This window comes from Solanum lycopersicum, chromosome 4, assembly GCF_036512215.1.
Source record: "Solanum lycopersicum chromosome 4, SLM_r2.1".
In the NCBI taxonomy this organism is placed as follows: domain Eukaryota; kingdom Viridiplantae; phylum Streptophyta; class Magnoliopsida; order Solanales; family Solanaceae; genus Solanum; species Solanum lycopersicum.
The window spans coordinates 6,500,361-6,516,286 of record NC_090803.1 but is presented as its reverse complement, the minus strand read 5'-3'; the positions used below and the strand labels follow the sequence as shown (position 1 = coordinate 6,516,286).

Below are 15,926 nucleotides of genomic sequence, written 5' to 3'. Positions count from 1 at the left end.
TACGCGAAAAAATACCACGCACTGTCATAGGACTAATATCTTTACGTTTATCGGTTTTTGACCATATATAGGATAAGATTATAAGGAAAAAACGAAAGTCAAATCAGTCAAAGGGATTTGATGTAACACATAGATTTCAAAAAAATATGCTAGTTTAAAAAAAGAATCTCCCCCAAAAGATGCACGAGGAAAAATCTACGGCTATTTGAAGTTTCTAGAAATGTAACATTAAAGGAGTACATGTGAAAATTTAAACTTTAAACGGACATATAACGCGCATCCGATGTCCGATCGAGAGAATTTTTTTTTCCAACCTGATTTTTTTAGATATGTACGCGAAAAAACACCAAGCACTACAATAAGGCAAAATTATAAGGAAAAAATGAAAAATCAAATCGGTCAATAGCAATGAGTCTATTGCGTATATCTTCAAAAAATTAGCAATTTTAAAAGAAGAAATGCACCCAAAAGATGCTCGAGAAAAAATCTACGGCCATTTGAAGTTTCATGAAATGTGACTTTAAAGGGGTAGTTGTGAAAATTTGAACTTCAAACGGACATAAAAAGCGCATTCGATGTTCGATCGAGCCAAATTTTTTTCCAACCTGATTTTTTTTATATATACGCGAAAAAACACTACGCCCTGCCATAGAACTTATAGTTTTACATTTATCGGTTTTTGACCATAGATAGGGCAAACTTATAAGGTAAAAACAAAATTCAAATCGGTTAAAGGGATTGGGTCTACCGCGTATATCTCAAAAAAATAAGCAAGTTTAAAACAAAAGAATCGCCCCCAAGTTAAGATCAACAAAAATTCTGTGGCCATTTGAATTTTCACGAAATGTGACATTAAAAAGGTATTAGGGAAAATTTGAACTTCAAACGGACAAAAAACGCGAAGCCGATGTCCGATCGAGCCGATTTTTTTCAACCTGATTATTTTTTCGATATCTACGCGAAAAATACCACGCCTTGCCAAAGGACTTATAGTTTTACGTATATCGAGTTTTGATCATATATAGGGCAAAATTAAAAGGAAAAAATGAAAGTTATATCGGTCAAAGAGATTGAGCCTACCACGTAAATCTCAAAAAAATAAGCAAATTTAAAAAAAGAATTGCCCCCAAAAGATGCTCGAGGAAAAATCTACGCCCATTTGAAGTTTCATAAAATTTGACTTAAAAAGGATACTTGTGAAAATTTGAATTTCAAACGAAAAGCATACGATGTTCGATCGAGTCGATTTTTTTTATCCTCATTATTTTTTGAATATCTACGCAAAAAAATATTACGCACTGCCATAGGACTTATAGTTTTACGTTTATCAGTTTTTGACCATATATATTGAAAAATTATAAGGAAAAAATCAAAGTCAAATTGGTCAAAGGGATTGGATCTACCATGTAGATCTTGAAAAAATAAGCAAGTTTATAAAAAGAATCGGCCCCAAAAGATGCTCGAGGAAAAATTTGAACTTCAAATAGACATAAAACGTGCATCTGATGTCCGATCCAATCGATTTTTTTAACCTGATTATTTTTTGATATCTACGCGAAAAAATACCACGCCCTATCATAGGACTTATAGTTTTACGTTTATCGTTTTTTGACCATATATAGGAAAAAATTATAAGGAAAAATGAAAGTCAAATTGGTCAAAGAGATTGAGTCTGTCGCATAGATATAAAAAAAATAAGCAAGTTTAACAAAAGAATCGCCCCCAAAAGATGCTGGAGGAAAAATCTACGGCCATTTGAAGTTTCATAAAATCTGACTTTAAAGGAGTATTTGTGAAAATTTGAACTTCAAATGGAAATAAAACTCGCATCTGATGTCTGATCGAGCCAAATTTTTTCGCAACATGATTATTCTTTCAATAGGTACGCGAAAAAATATCACGCTCTGCCGTAAGACTTATAAATTTTACGTTTATCGGTTTTTGATCATATAAGTCAAATTATATGGGAAAAATTAAAGTCAAATTGATCAAACAAATTAGATGTACCGCGTAGATCTCAAAAAAATAAGCAAGTTTAAAAAAAGAATTGCCCCAAAAAGATGCTAGATGAAAAATCTACAGCCAATTGAAGTTTCAATGAAATTTTACTTAAAAGAGGTACTTGTGAAAATTTAAACTTCAAACGAACATAAAACGCGCATCCGATGTTCGATCGAGTCGGTTTTTTCAAACCTGATTATTTTTTCGATATATACGCGAAAAAACACTACGCGCTGCCATAGGATTTATAGTTTTATGTTTATCGATTTTTTACCATATATAGGGCAAAATTATAAGGAAAAAACGAAAGTCAAATCGGTCAAAGGGATTGGATGTGCCGAGTAGATCTCAAAAAAATAAGCAAGTTTAACAAAAGAATCACCCCAAAAGATGCTCGACGAAAAATATACGGTCATTTGAAGTTTTACAAAATGTGACTTTAAAGGGGTACTTGTGAAAATTTAAACTTCAAACGGACATAAAACGTGCATTCGATGTCCGATGCAGTTGATATTTTTTCCAACCTGATTATTTATTTGATATCTACGCAAAAAAATACCACGCCCTACCATAGGACTTATAGTTTTACGTTTATCATTTTTTGACCATTAATAGGGTAAAATTATAAGAAAAAATGAAAGTCAAATCGGTCAAAGTTATTGGGTCTACCGCGTAGATCTCAAAAAAATAAGTAAGTTTAAAAATAGAATTTCTCCCAAAAGATGCTCGAGAAAAAATCTACGGTTATTTGAAGATTCATTAAATTTGACTTTAAAGGGGTACTTGTGAAAATTTGAACTTCAAACGGACATAAAACGTGAATCCGATGTCCGATCGAGTCGATTTTTTTAACCTCATATTTTTTCGATATCTATGCAAAAAAACACCATGCACATAGGACTTATAGTTTTATGTTTATCGATTTTTTACCATATATAAGGCAAAATTATAAGGAAAAAACGAAAGTCAAATCGGTCAAAGAAATTGGGTCTCACGTGTAGATCTAAAAAAATAAGCAAGTTTAAAAAATGAATCTCCCCCAAAAGATGCCCAAGGAAAAATCTACGACTATTTGAAGTTTTACGAAATGTGACTTTAAAGGGATACTTGTAAAAAATTTTAACTTCAAATGGACCTAAAACGCGCACCCGATGTTCGATTGAGCCGATTTTTTTCAACCTGATTATTTTTCCAATATTTACGCGATAAAACTCCACACACTGCCATAGGACTTATACTTTTACTTTTATCGATTTCTGAGCATACTTAGGCAAAATTATAAGAAATAAATTAAAGTCAAATTGGCCAAAGGGATTGAGTCTACCGCGTAGATCTTAAAAAAGAATCAAGTTTAAAAAAAGAATCGCCCCCAAAAGATGCTCGAGGAAAAATCTACGATCATTTGAAGTTTAACGAAATGTGACTTTAAAGGGGTATTTGTGAAAATTAGAACTTTAAACGGACATAAAATGCAAATCCGATGTCCGATCCAGATAGTTTTTTATTCCAACCTTATTATTTTTTAGATATCTACGCGAAAAAAGACCCCGCTATACCATATGACTTATAGTTTTATATTTATCGATTTTTGACCATACATATGGTAAATTTATAAGGAAAAAAAATAAATCGATAAAAGAAATTGGGTGTACCGCGTAGATATAAAAAAAATAAGCAAGTTTCAAAAAAGAATCACCCCAAAAGATGCTCGGGAAAAAATCTACGGCCATTTGAAGTTTCACGAAATGTGACTTTAAAGGGGTACTTGTGAAAATCTGAACTTCAAACGAACATAAAACGCGCATCCGATGTCTGATCGAGCAGATTTTTTTGCCAACGTGATTATTTTTTGATATGTACAAGAAAAATACCATGCACTGCCGACTTATAGTTTTACGTTTATCAAATTTTTACCATATATAGGACAAACTTATAAAGAAAAAATGAAAGTCAAATCAGTCAAAGGGATTAGGTCTACTGCGTAGATCTCAACAAAAAAAGCAAGTTTGAAAAAAAAAATTCCCTCAAAAGATGCTCGAATAAAAATCTACGGCCATTTGAAGTTTTATGAAATGTGACTTTAAAGGGGTACTTGTGAAAATTTGAACTTCAACGCCCATTCGATGTCCGATCGAGCTGAGTTTTTTCTCAACGTGATTATTTTTTGATATATAAGTGAAAAACACCACTTACTGCCTTGGGTCTTATAGTTTTAAGTTTTTAGATTTTTGAAAAATTATAAGAAAAAAATGAAATTCAAAATTGGTCAAAGGGATAAGTAAGTTTAAAAAAAGTATCGCCTCCAAAAGATGCTCGAGGAAAAATCTACGACCATTTGATTTTTCAAACCTGATTATTTTTTCAATATCTACACGAAAAAACACCACTCACTGCCATAGGACTTATAATTTTACGTTTATTGTTTTTTGACCATATATAGGGCAAAATTACAAGGAAAAAAGAAAAGTAAAAATCGATCAAAGGGATAAGCTTTATAGCGTTGATCTCAAAAAAAAAGTCTAAAAAAAGAATCGTCCCCAAAAGATGCTCAAAGAAAAATCTACGGCCATTTGAAGTTTCATGAAATGTGACTTTAAAGGGGTACTTGTGAAAATTTGAACTTCAAACGACATAAAACGCGCATCTGATGTCCGATCAAGTTGATTTTTTCTTCAACCTCATTATTTTTTCAATAACAGAAGAATTCTTTGTTGGAAAAAAACTTGAGATTACAACCAAATTTGTGTTATGAAATATTTATCATTTGAAATTATAAATTAGACTAGTCATAAAATAAAAAAGACGAATAATGACTTAAATTCTACCATTGTTGACTTTTCTTAGGTTATTTTTTGAAGAGAATGAACGGATAATGAGTCAACATTGAGAATCATTTTTTTCTTTTATGAAAGAGATAAGGTGGGTATTTTGAGGACTATATTTGAAATAATTTCGAAAACATACATACGAAAATAGTGCTGATTTTTTTATAATGAAAGCAACAACTTGAGGAAAAATTACTCAAAATTAGTCTAAACAAATTAGAAGGACAATAAATCTAAATAATAATAAGTGTAATTTACTTGTCTTTAATTTTTAACCTAATAGGGCACGAAGCACATAAGATTGGTAGTTTTGAATTTATATTATTTTATCTAAATAAAATTATAGTAGTATTTAAAAAAAAGAGTAAGGACTTGACTACGTAGATCTCAAAAAAATTTACAAAATCAAAAAAAAATCGTGTCAAATACTCAAGGCCAAATTTATTTAAGTTTGTGAAAGTTCAAATGGCCATAACTTTTGACTCGAATGTTTGATTGAGGTATCTTTTTTTAATTTTGATATTTTTTCGATCTACGCGTACAGCAGCCTAAAGGTGGTTTGGATGAAGCCTTTTTTTGAAAAACGAGTTTTTTAATTTAGGATTTTAGCGAATATTTTAAATAAAATTGAAACAAATCTGATAAAATAAGATGGATTTTTAAATTCGATGCCTTGGTAACACATCTGAGAATGTCCGTTTTAATGTTAGATAATCCTCATGAGTCCTCAGGGTGCACGCCCCGAGAACCCCCACCCACCCACCCTACCCAAGGAGTCCTCAGGCCGCACGCCCCGAGAACCCCCACCCCCCTACCCAAGGAGTCCTCAGGGCGCACACCCCGAGAACCACCCCCCCACCCCCCTACCCAAGGAGTCCTCAGGGCGCACACCCCAAGAAACCCCCCCACCCCCCTACCCAAGGAGTCCTCAGGGCGCACGCCCCGAGAACCCCCACCCCCCTACCCAAGGAGTCCTCAGGGCGCACGCCCCGAGAACCCCCCCACCCCCCTACCCAAGGAGTCCTCAGGGCGCACGCCCCGAGAACCCCCCCCCCCCCCACCCCTTACCCAATGAGTCCTCAGGACGCACGCCCCGAGAACCCCTCCTACCCAAGTAGTCCTCAGGGCGCACGCCCCGAGAACCCCCCCTTCAAACCCCCTGAGAGTCCTCAGGGTGCACGCCCCAAGAACCCCCCTCCAAACCCCCTGAGAGTCCTCAGGGCGCACGCCCCGAGAACCCCCCCTCCAAACCCCCTGAGAGTCCTCAGGGCGCACGCCCCGAGAAACCCCCCCTCCAAACCCCCTAAGAGTCCTCAGGGCGCACGCCTCGAGAAACCCCCCTCCAAACCCCCTGAGAGTCCTCAGGGCGCACGCCCCGAGAACCCCTTCCCCCCTCCAAACCCCCTGAAAGTCCTCAGGGCGCAGGCCCCGAGAACCCCCCCTCCAAACCCCCTGAGAGTCCTCAGGGCGCACGCCCCGAGAACCCCCCCCCCCTCCAAACCCCCTGAGAGTTCTCAGGGCGCACGCCCCGAGAACCCCCTCCCTTCCAACCCCCCTGAGAGTCCTCAGGGCGCACGCCCCGAGAACCCCCCCCCCTCCAAACCCCCTGAGAGTCTTCAGGGCGCACGCCCCAAGAACCCCCCTCCAAACCCCCTGACAGTCCTCAGGGCGCACGCCCCGATAACCCCCCCCCCCTCTCCAAACCCCCTGAGAGTCCTCAGGGCGCACGCCCCGATAACCCCCCCCCCCCCCTCTCCAAACCCCCTGAGAGTCCTCAAGGCGCACGCTCCGATAACCCCCCCCCCTCCAAATCCCCTGAGAGTCCTCAGGGCGCACGCCCTGAGAACCCCCCCCCCAAACCCCCTGAGAGTCCTCAGGGCGCACGACCCGAGAACCCCCCCAACCCCCCGAGAGTCCTCAGGGCACACGCCCCGAGAACCCCCCCTCCCTTGGGACTTCGAGGCGCCTTGTCGCAGCCCCTCCCCCCCTTCCCAAGGACCTCGAGGCGTTGTGCCTTGTGGTCCCCTGCCTCGCCCTTAAAAAGTATACAAATTTTGTTTATCATTATTTGTATTCCAAATTTTTTAATAAACCATGGAAAGTTATAATTATCGAGAGAGAGAGGGAGTAACACATGTATGTTAGCTGACAAAGAATGTAACGAAGGAAAGGGATAGCGATATTTTCTTCTATATTCAATTGATTTATCATTGAATATTATTAACTAATAAATATCCATTTCAATATATGAAACACCTGCGGAGATTAAGCTGGCAAAAAAACAATGGAAAGATATGTTTTTTTGTTAAGAAAGGGATAGATGTGCAAGTAATCAATGATATACACCAACATATCACTTGAAAAATATCATTCTTGAAAAAATATCATTCTTGGAAAAATATCATTCTTGGAGAGATCTTCAAAGTTTGTTTTATAGAGTGTAGGATGGACACTTGTGCTAATTAATTCTATAATGCTAATACAATAATAATGAAAATCTGCAGTAGCACTAACTTGGTGCTAGTACATTAATATCGTCAGAACCTCATATACACAAAAGCAAAAAGAAAAGGTTCTTTTGTACAAATATCCGTGTAATGAGTCTATGAAATTTACCAAGCTATTTTCATGTTGAAGATCAACCAAAAAGCCAAAAGTCATAAGAAACTAACCTTAATCTTCTATACAGAATCTTCTTTTCTTTAAAAACATCTTGCATTTCTTCCCTTCCATAATTAATATCCAACAAACAGAAGCTGGTGTGGTTTTCCAAATCTTTCTCATAGGTTTCCAAATCTGAAAAGGATCTAAAATCCATTTTACCAAAGGTGTGCCCCCTTTGAACGAGAACCATGGGAGAGCAGGGTCAAATCCATCTTAATGGACAGAGTTGTCTTATACATGTACAAACAAAACGACAGAAGGATGCAAGTATACTGTGGAATATGACACCATGGTTATCCAAAAAACTAAGATATCTTAGAGTCTGGTGTAGCATACAAGATTGAGCATCTTAATCATGAAAACTAAAAAGGTTGCCCCAGCTGCTACAAATTCTATTGGGAAAAAAATTGTGAAACCTGCTACAGAAGACTAAAGTGCAGATTTCATTTTTATCAAGGTAAAAAGGAAGGATGTGTCAAATGGCTTACCAGAAAGAGGGAAATACCTCAACTTCATGTTCATACAGAACTGGTTGTTTGAGAGTTCAAGAAATCAACCAACATATCTTCTGCAGAGTTTCTTTTAATCATTTTAATTAGTTAGAAATCAACATGAACTAAACAGAAATTAGAGGTGAACGAAATTTTCACAGCTGAATAGACTCACAGACTAAAAAGAAGTGCACAATTATTTTCACAATTGCTTTTTTACTAAACCAATCTCTATAGTACTCATGTTAACAGTTGATGCAACTCATGACCAAGAGTATTCCTGAAACAAGCGGCTAGCACGTTCAAATATTAAAGCAAGACTACATAATCTTCTCTAACTGTTGTTGTCCTCCTATGATGCTCTAATAGTTTATAGTTCTCATTTCAGGCAACAGAGGTCCATGTAAATAAATAAACAAAGTTTATATATGATATTAAAGTTAATCTAGCTGAAGAAACAGAAAGCAGCTATGTAGTACCTTCAAAAGAAAAGAAATACAAGGCTAGTTAGGACATCATGCACCATGTTTCTTTTCCTTTTCAAACGACTGCAATTCTTAAAGCTGACTTTGTTGACTGAATCAATATTTACAACAATGTAATGAAGAAGAATTTGATCAATGCAAAGCACAGATATCAAAATGTGGTCAACATAAAACCCTCCTAAAAGAAATTGAAATGACATATAAGTCAAATTCGTAAATGACTTCACTTAAAATCAAGCAACTTTTGGTGGAAATGTATTCACTTAACATCTTAAATGAAATCTCTGCCATGGACATCAAAATATACGACTCTGGAGAGGTCCAGAGGGTAAGGCTTCACTGTTGACAAATGAGTCTCAAACTTTATATGAACATTGAAAACCCATTGCCAACACTAAGATAGATCCAAACAAAAAAAGTAAAGAAACGCTTGTAAAATTTGTGAATCCATAATAGATATATACAACAGTTGAACACAACAGGATTGCAGATATTCAGAGAGATGAGTTCTTGATAAAAAAAATATCAGAATGCATAAACAAATAATACTCAAAGCTTCGTCTCAGCTGGCAAGTAAGCACTCCAACTTTGAGAGTGGCACATCTAGACACCTCAACTTGGTCTCAATTGACAACTAAACACTCCCAACTCTTGGTTCTAGGTTGCTCATTATTTTTTTGGCATTCTTCCCATGAACATTCTGGTTGAACCTTAGATGCTACATCAGACTGTTTCTTTCCACAGTCAAAGAAAACAAGCTCTCTCAGTCCACTTTTAGGTTCTTTTCCTACGTCATCTCTCTGCTACTCGGTCAGTAGTGAATTAAAGTTGTTCTAACATTGTTTAGTAGTTACTTTACATTGGTTTGAAATATTTTAAAACACAATTGTGCGATGTGCAAGCGGCTTGTGATCGAGTTACTAGTGATCTACTTCCAAAGGAATCACAGCAAAGAGGTATGGATAATCTCTTAACAAGGAAGAGGCAGGGGAGGGCTGGGATGAATACTTAACCCCGTGGTAGTTATTTGTGCGTTAAAAAGGTATGGCATGGTCGCAAAAGCAAAGAGTGAAGAAGACAAATCAACCGAAAAACTCATTTTCATCCTAAAGATTCCATCTATCCAGGCTTATAATGATAAGGAAAATTATAATGCTTACTTGTCCGCTAAGAAAAGTTTGAGCATAAATGTGTTGAACAAATCATAATTGTTCATGATTTTCCACTAAACTAAAATTCTTTTGGGACTTTGATCAAACATCTCTACGGCAACAGAATCTAGCCCCCACACCAATGGTATATTAATATCAATTTTCAAAATCCCTGGCTCTATGAAGCTGCTAGTTATTGAAATTTCCCATATTTATTTATTTATTTCAGATTCCATTTGTGCAAAACTCAAAAAGTTTGGAAATCCATATTGAAGAGGTGAAAATCATTTGGATAATTATCAGGATCGAACAATCATCAATTGATACAAAAAGAAAATAGATAAGTACAGCTAAAACGACACAAAAATGAGAAAGAAAATGAATTCACTAAAATTCATCAATATACAAGAAGAAGAGTTTCAGCAAAACAAAATTGTATGTTTCATTCCTAATTCTAAGCAGTAACAGGAGAGTGAACTATCACATGACTAATATACCAAATTCCCCATTCCTACAAGTTAATTTCGAGGTTTTATATAAATTATTCGATCAATCAACTAAACCCTCAATCTTAAGTGAAGACGAAAATGGGAAAAAGTAAATTATTCAATCAAATCAACTAAACCCTCAACCCTAAATCAGACAAAAATGAGAAAAAATACCTGAATACTAACAGTGGCATATGAAAATTGATTCAAGAAGCATAGGAATATCTCTACTCATTTGCCAATTTTATTCTTGCCACCATCATTTCGCCATTTTCTTGATGCATACACCCAGAAAAAAGAAGTAGTTCTGTTTGATCGAAGAAGAAGTAAAATTGAGAAATTAGAACCCATCTTTATCCCCTAATTTCAGTGCTACTGTGGAAGAGAATGATAGAGAAGTGAAGAAGAGAAGAGAACAAGTATTTGTATTGAAATGAAAATAGCCGTTATTTGTATTTAGATTTCAAATTACTTAAGAACGTAGTAATAAAATTTATAAAATTTGTCTTCAATTTAATTAACAAGTTCTTAATTTAAATGAAATAAAATAATTATGAACTAATTAATTATGAACCAAAAAAATTGAGACAGTTTTTAATATTCATAAAATGTACTAGTTAATTAATTATATACATATTTATATAAAAGCATACATGTTATTTTAAAATTATAAAAAGTGATAAAAACTATATTTTAAAATAACATGAAAAAACAAATCGAAATATTTTAAAGTATTTGCAATTTAATTTACATTGTGAATGATCAAAATTGAATGTCAATGATTAGACATAACGTTTTTAACTACTTTCAAGCTTCTCAGTTGCCTTTTTTTTACTTCTATATTTAAAAAGAAATTTTCATAGTAAAAAAAGTATTGGGTGTGCCTAATTAACATAATTATTATAGCACTCCAAGGTGTTCAAAATTCTACATTTGATATACCAAATTTTTTCGCACTCCGATAAATTAATTCGTAATGAAAAACTCATTATCTCAACATAAAAACTTAACTTCAATCCCAAGAACTCTTACCGATGATATTGACAACAACTTAAAGAGAATAAAATATAACTTAACAGACAGGTTTGTAAAATAAGTTTGAAAAGATGGTTTCGATGTAATGGGAAATGGTCATCATCATTTGAAAAGATAAACGATTGGACCATCTTTTCGACGTGGTGGTTCCCCAATTCATTACGGAGGTCTTCACAAAGTTTATTGGGGTCTCCAAGGAGTCGCTTCATTGTCTAATACACAAGAAAAATAACAAAATTTATGTAATTCCTAAAAAAATGCATGTAAATAGGTGTTAAAAAAAGATATGACTATACGTGATGGTTCACCAACTCATTATGAAAGTCCCCATAAAGTTTTCTTAACAAAGGCCTATAAATACGAAAATTAATTTTTAAAAGTTACTAGCATAAAGAAATAAAAATTAGAGGGGTTTGGTTATAGTTCAGCATCTCACATTTTTTTTCTGGCCAAATTTTTTCTCCAATCTCACAGCATAATCCTTTGATGTCCGTGGAATCAAACGTGTTTAAGCTTGAAAACATTGATAAAAGTGGTAAGAGAAACTATTGATTAAACGGTAAAATCGCCTTCTCGATTTGAGGGTTTCTCAATCCTTTAAAGAAGAAGAATTTTGTAGAGGTTGGAAACTATAAATCGAAGGGAATTTTTTTTTCTAAGAAAAAAGTCTAATGTGGCAGTTTTCTAATCTTTCACGCACTAAAAAAAAGTATAATCACTGGAAACTAAAAATTGAAGGAAAACTTTTTTTCTAAAAAAAAGTCTAATGTGACAATTTTCTAATCTTTCACGAATTAAAAATAAGTATCACTTGCTATGTCATATAGCATAAGAGGAGCGCATTTAAGCTTAGTTCATCAAGCGCAATAAATTTAAGAACGAAATAAATAATCCATATCAAATATAAAGATGCTTTAAATATGTTTCTCTTCTTAAAACTGATCATATTTATATAATAATGTAACCAATTTATTTGTTTGTCAAGTTAATGTTACTATAAAAATATATATTAATAAGTACTATTGGATTCACTTTTGACTTTAGATGATATCAATTTAAAAAATAGAAGAAGTCTATAAATGATAACTTAGGATGTGAAACTTCAAAAAAGAAAAATTCATCTTATATTTCTTTAAAAGGTAAAAAAACAGAGCCTTAGTCCCTTTTAGCCATTTGTGTGTGATTTCTAGGAGAATCAAGAAACCTCTCCCATCAAAAATTTAAAAAAAATGAAAATCATTTGACTGCACATATAAAATTAACCATATTTCTTCCCCAGAAAATTATTGTGTGAGTTCACTCAAAAGGTACGCTATCTAATTCTCATTTCTTTTTCAATTTTGAATAGGACTCACGATTCATTTGACGTAAGATATAAGGTATAATAATCACAAAATAAACTGTCGGATTTTTTTGTTTCATGTTTGATCGAAAATATTAGATAGTCCTTGAACTATTTATCCATTTATCCCGATCATTTTTGGCGTAGCGATCGCTGCAAAAAAACAAACTTTACTGATCTTACTGGGAATATATATAAAATTTTGATTGTTGAATCTGATTGATCTCCTCTGCTGTTTGGTCGTTTCTTAGGCTACACATTTCCGATTTCCTCAGAATTTTAGCAATGGTATGTTGTACTGTTATCTTCTTTTATTATTGGTGCAATGTTTTCCCTGATATGCTTACAAATCCATTCTTCCTTTTAATGAAATGACCCTCTAAGCCATATAAAAATTTTAAAGTATTTGTCTCCAGTATGCAATTGTCAATTATGCTTCTATTACTTAGCTATGTTGTATTGGCAACCATGTTTGATGGCTAAGTAAAAATAGTTTAACGACTAATCATGTGACCTCCCCTCTGCGTCCTAGACAAAGTATTGTTGAGGATTCATATTAATTGGCTAGTTTTACATTGGCTATTGCATCCCTTCTCTATATATAAGTTTTTATAAGGCGGGACTTTTGCCTTCTTGTTATGACATGTTTGCAAAAAAAGAAGTAAAAATTCTGAGTTTCATTTAGCATGATTCTCAGGGTCTCACGGGAATGAATGAGAGAAATAAGAGGATTCACACATTGTCGTGTTTAAGAGGATTTTTTTTTCATTCTCAAGGCTTGAACTCGAGACCTCTTATTAAAGACGGAGGGATTTCAACTATCTCACCACAACCAATACTTTTTAGATACATCCTGATAATATCTGATACTGATATGAGATTATTAACCAATTTAAATTCCTTTTTCATCCCAACTTGTCAAACTACCTCAAATTGGGAACCTTTATAAAAAATATAATAAAATATATAATCATGCAATGATCTGTAAGAATATAACTATTCCTGAGATTTCAAAGAATTGTTGTTCTGAACTATTTTATTTCACTTTTTTTAGCACAATAAGTATCCCACTTGCGCAGTAACATCAAAAAAGAACTTATTGGGATTATCTTCTATCGAAAAATAATAGAATGTGAGATGATTACAATTTCTATAAATTAATATAGGAATATAGCAAAAAGAAAATACTTATAGCTTTACATGATGGACACCGACGAAAAAATTTGTTAATAGGAAAAAGATCAAGTCCACTGAACTCACAGTGTCCTCTTAAGAAAATTATTCCCCTCTAGTATCTGAGGTTTGATTTGGAATATGACCTCCCAAGGTAAAATGATCTCAATCACTAGAATATATATACCAAAAACTCTGGTGTCATCGAACCACTCAATAGCAGTAAAGTACACATAGAATATTAGATTTAGTAGTTGAAGAAGAAGTCCATGAATTTTACATTAAAATGAGAGGAAATCCATCAATTATAGAAAACAAAGGGTAGTGAGAAAAGGTTCTTATTGTGCCTTACCGGAAAGGTCACAAACCTTTAGAAAAGTCACAATCTTTCAGAAAGGTCGTCACCTTTCATAAAAGTCACAACTTTCCATAAAAGTCGCAACTTTCCATAAAAATCACAACTTTTCATAAAAGTCGCAACTTTTCATAAAAGTCGCAACATTTCATAAAAGTCACAACTCTTCATTTTTCATTCACACCTTTTTAAAACCCAACAAGCCCCCGCATGAATAGGGAATGACTCGGAGACAGAGAAACAGACAAGTATGTGTACTTTACAAGCAAGAATTAATTGCATCTGGATAAGTAGGTTTCCCCTTAGACTTTTCGTAGTGAACATGTGTCGGATATACTCGATCAATCGGTAAATGCGATATCTTTGAACCATCGAACTTTGGTGTATACCTAGACAACCATATGTCACACAATTAACCATTTACCGTTCATTGTTCTTACGATTGTGTTCGTTTTAGCCATGAACACCTCCTGGTTTCATGAGTGTATAGAAAGATGAGCTTTTGACAATCATCTTCTTTGAAGCGGCTTACACTTCACACTCACATAGGTGATTCCTAACCGTGTTATCGCGTAGATACACTATTTGATCAACTCTGCCAAACTTGGCAAATCATTAAAACCATTAAGCTTTATTAACTCATTAACAAGCCTTAATGTTGTATCCTTGTCCCTGAGCATTGTCTTCATCATGAGAATGGATTGAGTTTGTTGACAATGTTGAACTGTCATTCACAATTTTATTTTTCTCCTTGAATCTAGCTCTTGGGATCTCCAGTCTGCTAGATAGAGTTACCGCCATGATGACTTGTCCTAAGCCATAAATTCATTCCCTTAGATTATCTTTTAAATTCCTCTCTAGTTAGACCTTTTTTTAAGTGGATCAGACACATTATCCTTTAACTTTACATAGTCAATTCTAAGTAGTTTTCAAACTGTATCATGTCTATGTCGTATATGACGAGACTTTTCGTTATACGTCATGCTCCATTCCCAACCGATTGCATCTTGACTGTCAAAGTGTATGCATACTAATGCCAATGGTTTGGGCCAAAATAGAATATATCTATCAAGAAATTTCGGAGTCTTTCAACTTATTCACCGACCTTATCTAGAGCACCTAGCTCAAAGATCATTGTAGAGCTAGTGATACATGTCTCTTTTGAAATATTTCTAAGAGATTGCTCCTCTACCAATAGTAAATACATATCCACTCGTGAATTCTACTTCATTCGTCCGATGATTCAATTTGCATCACTATATCTTTCAATATTGTTGGATATTGTTATAATGCAAGACATAGTTTTAAGTATTACTTTAAATACTTCAAAACTCTATTTATTGTCATCTAATGAATTTATTTGGGATCACTTGTGAACCGACACAGTTTAAAATAGCAAATGCTATATCTCATCACACACACTATATGATCCAGTTGTGAGTCACTTTTGTTTTCACTCTTTTGAAATGCAAAGCTCACATTTATTGGAGACTTGACAATATTTACATCCAAATATTTGAACTAGTGAAGTACCTTTTCAATGCAATGAGACTGTGAAAATGCTAAACATTATGGGGTTCTACGAATTCTTATATCTAAGATCGCATTAGCAACTCGAATAATTTTCATTCCACTTGCTTTATAGCATACGTTTAGTAGCATTTATGTCATTACTGTCTCTATTGATGATCAACATATCACCACTATACAAACAAACAATGACCTTATGAGTTTAATGTGAACACATTTATCACTTCCATCATTCTTCAATCCATTTGCCGACATGGTTTGATCAAATTATGTCATTGTTTGGGTGCTTCCACTTAACAAGTTCTCACACATTCTTTTATTTACCAGGAACCACAAAATCCTCAGGTTGTTCCATGTAAATTTTTTCCTCCAATTTTACATTTAAG

General features: G+C 34.7%; 1 long non-coding RNA gene across 1 annotated transcript; it reads right to left on the bottom strand.

Annotated features, from left to right (window-relative positions):
- Positions 1-7,182: 7,182 nt before the first annotated feature.
- On the bottom strand, positions 7,183-14,050 carry LOC104646678 (uncharacterized). Its single transcript, XR_002027513.3, has 2 exons — positions 10,280-14,050; positions 7,183-8,069 (listed from the first exon to the last, which is right to left on the bottom strand). It is a non-coding gene; the product is annotated as an uncharacterized lncRNA (long non-coding RNA).
- Positions 14,051-15,926: the final 1,876 nt, after the last annotated feature.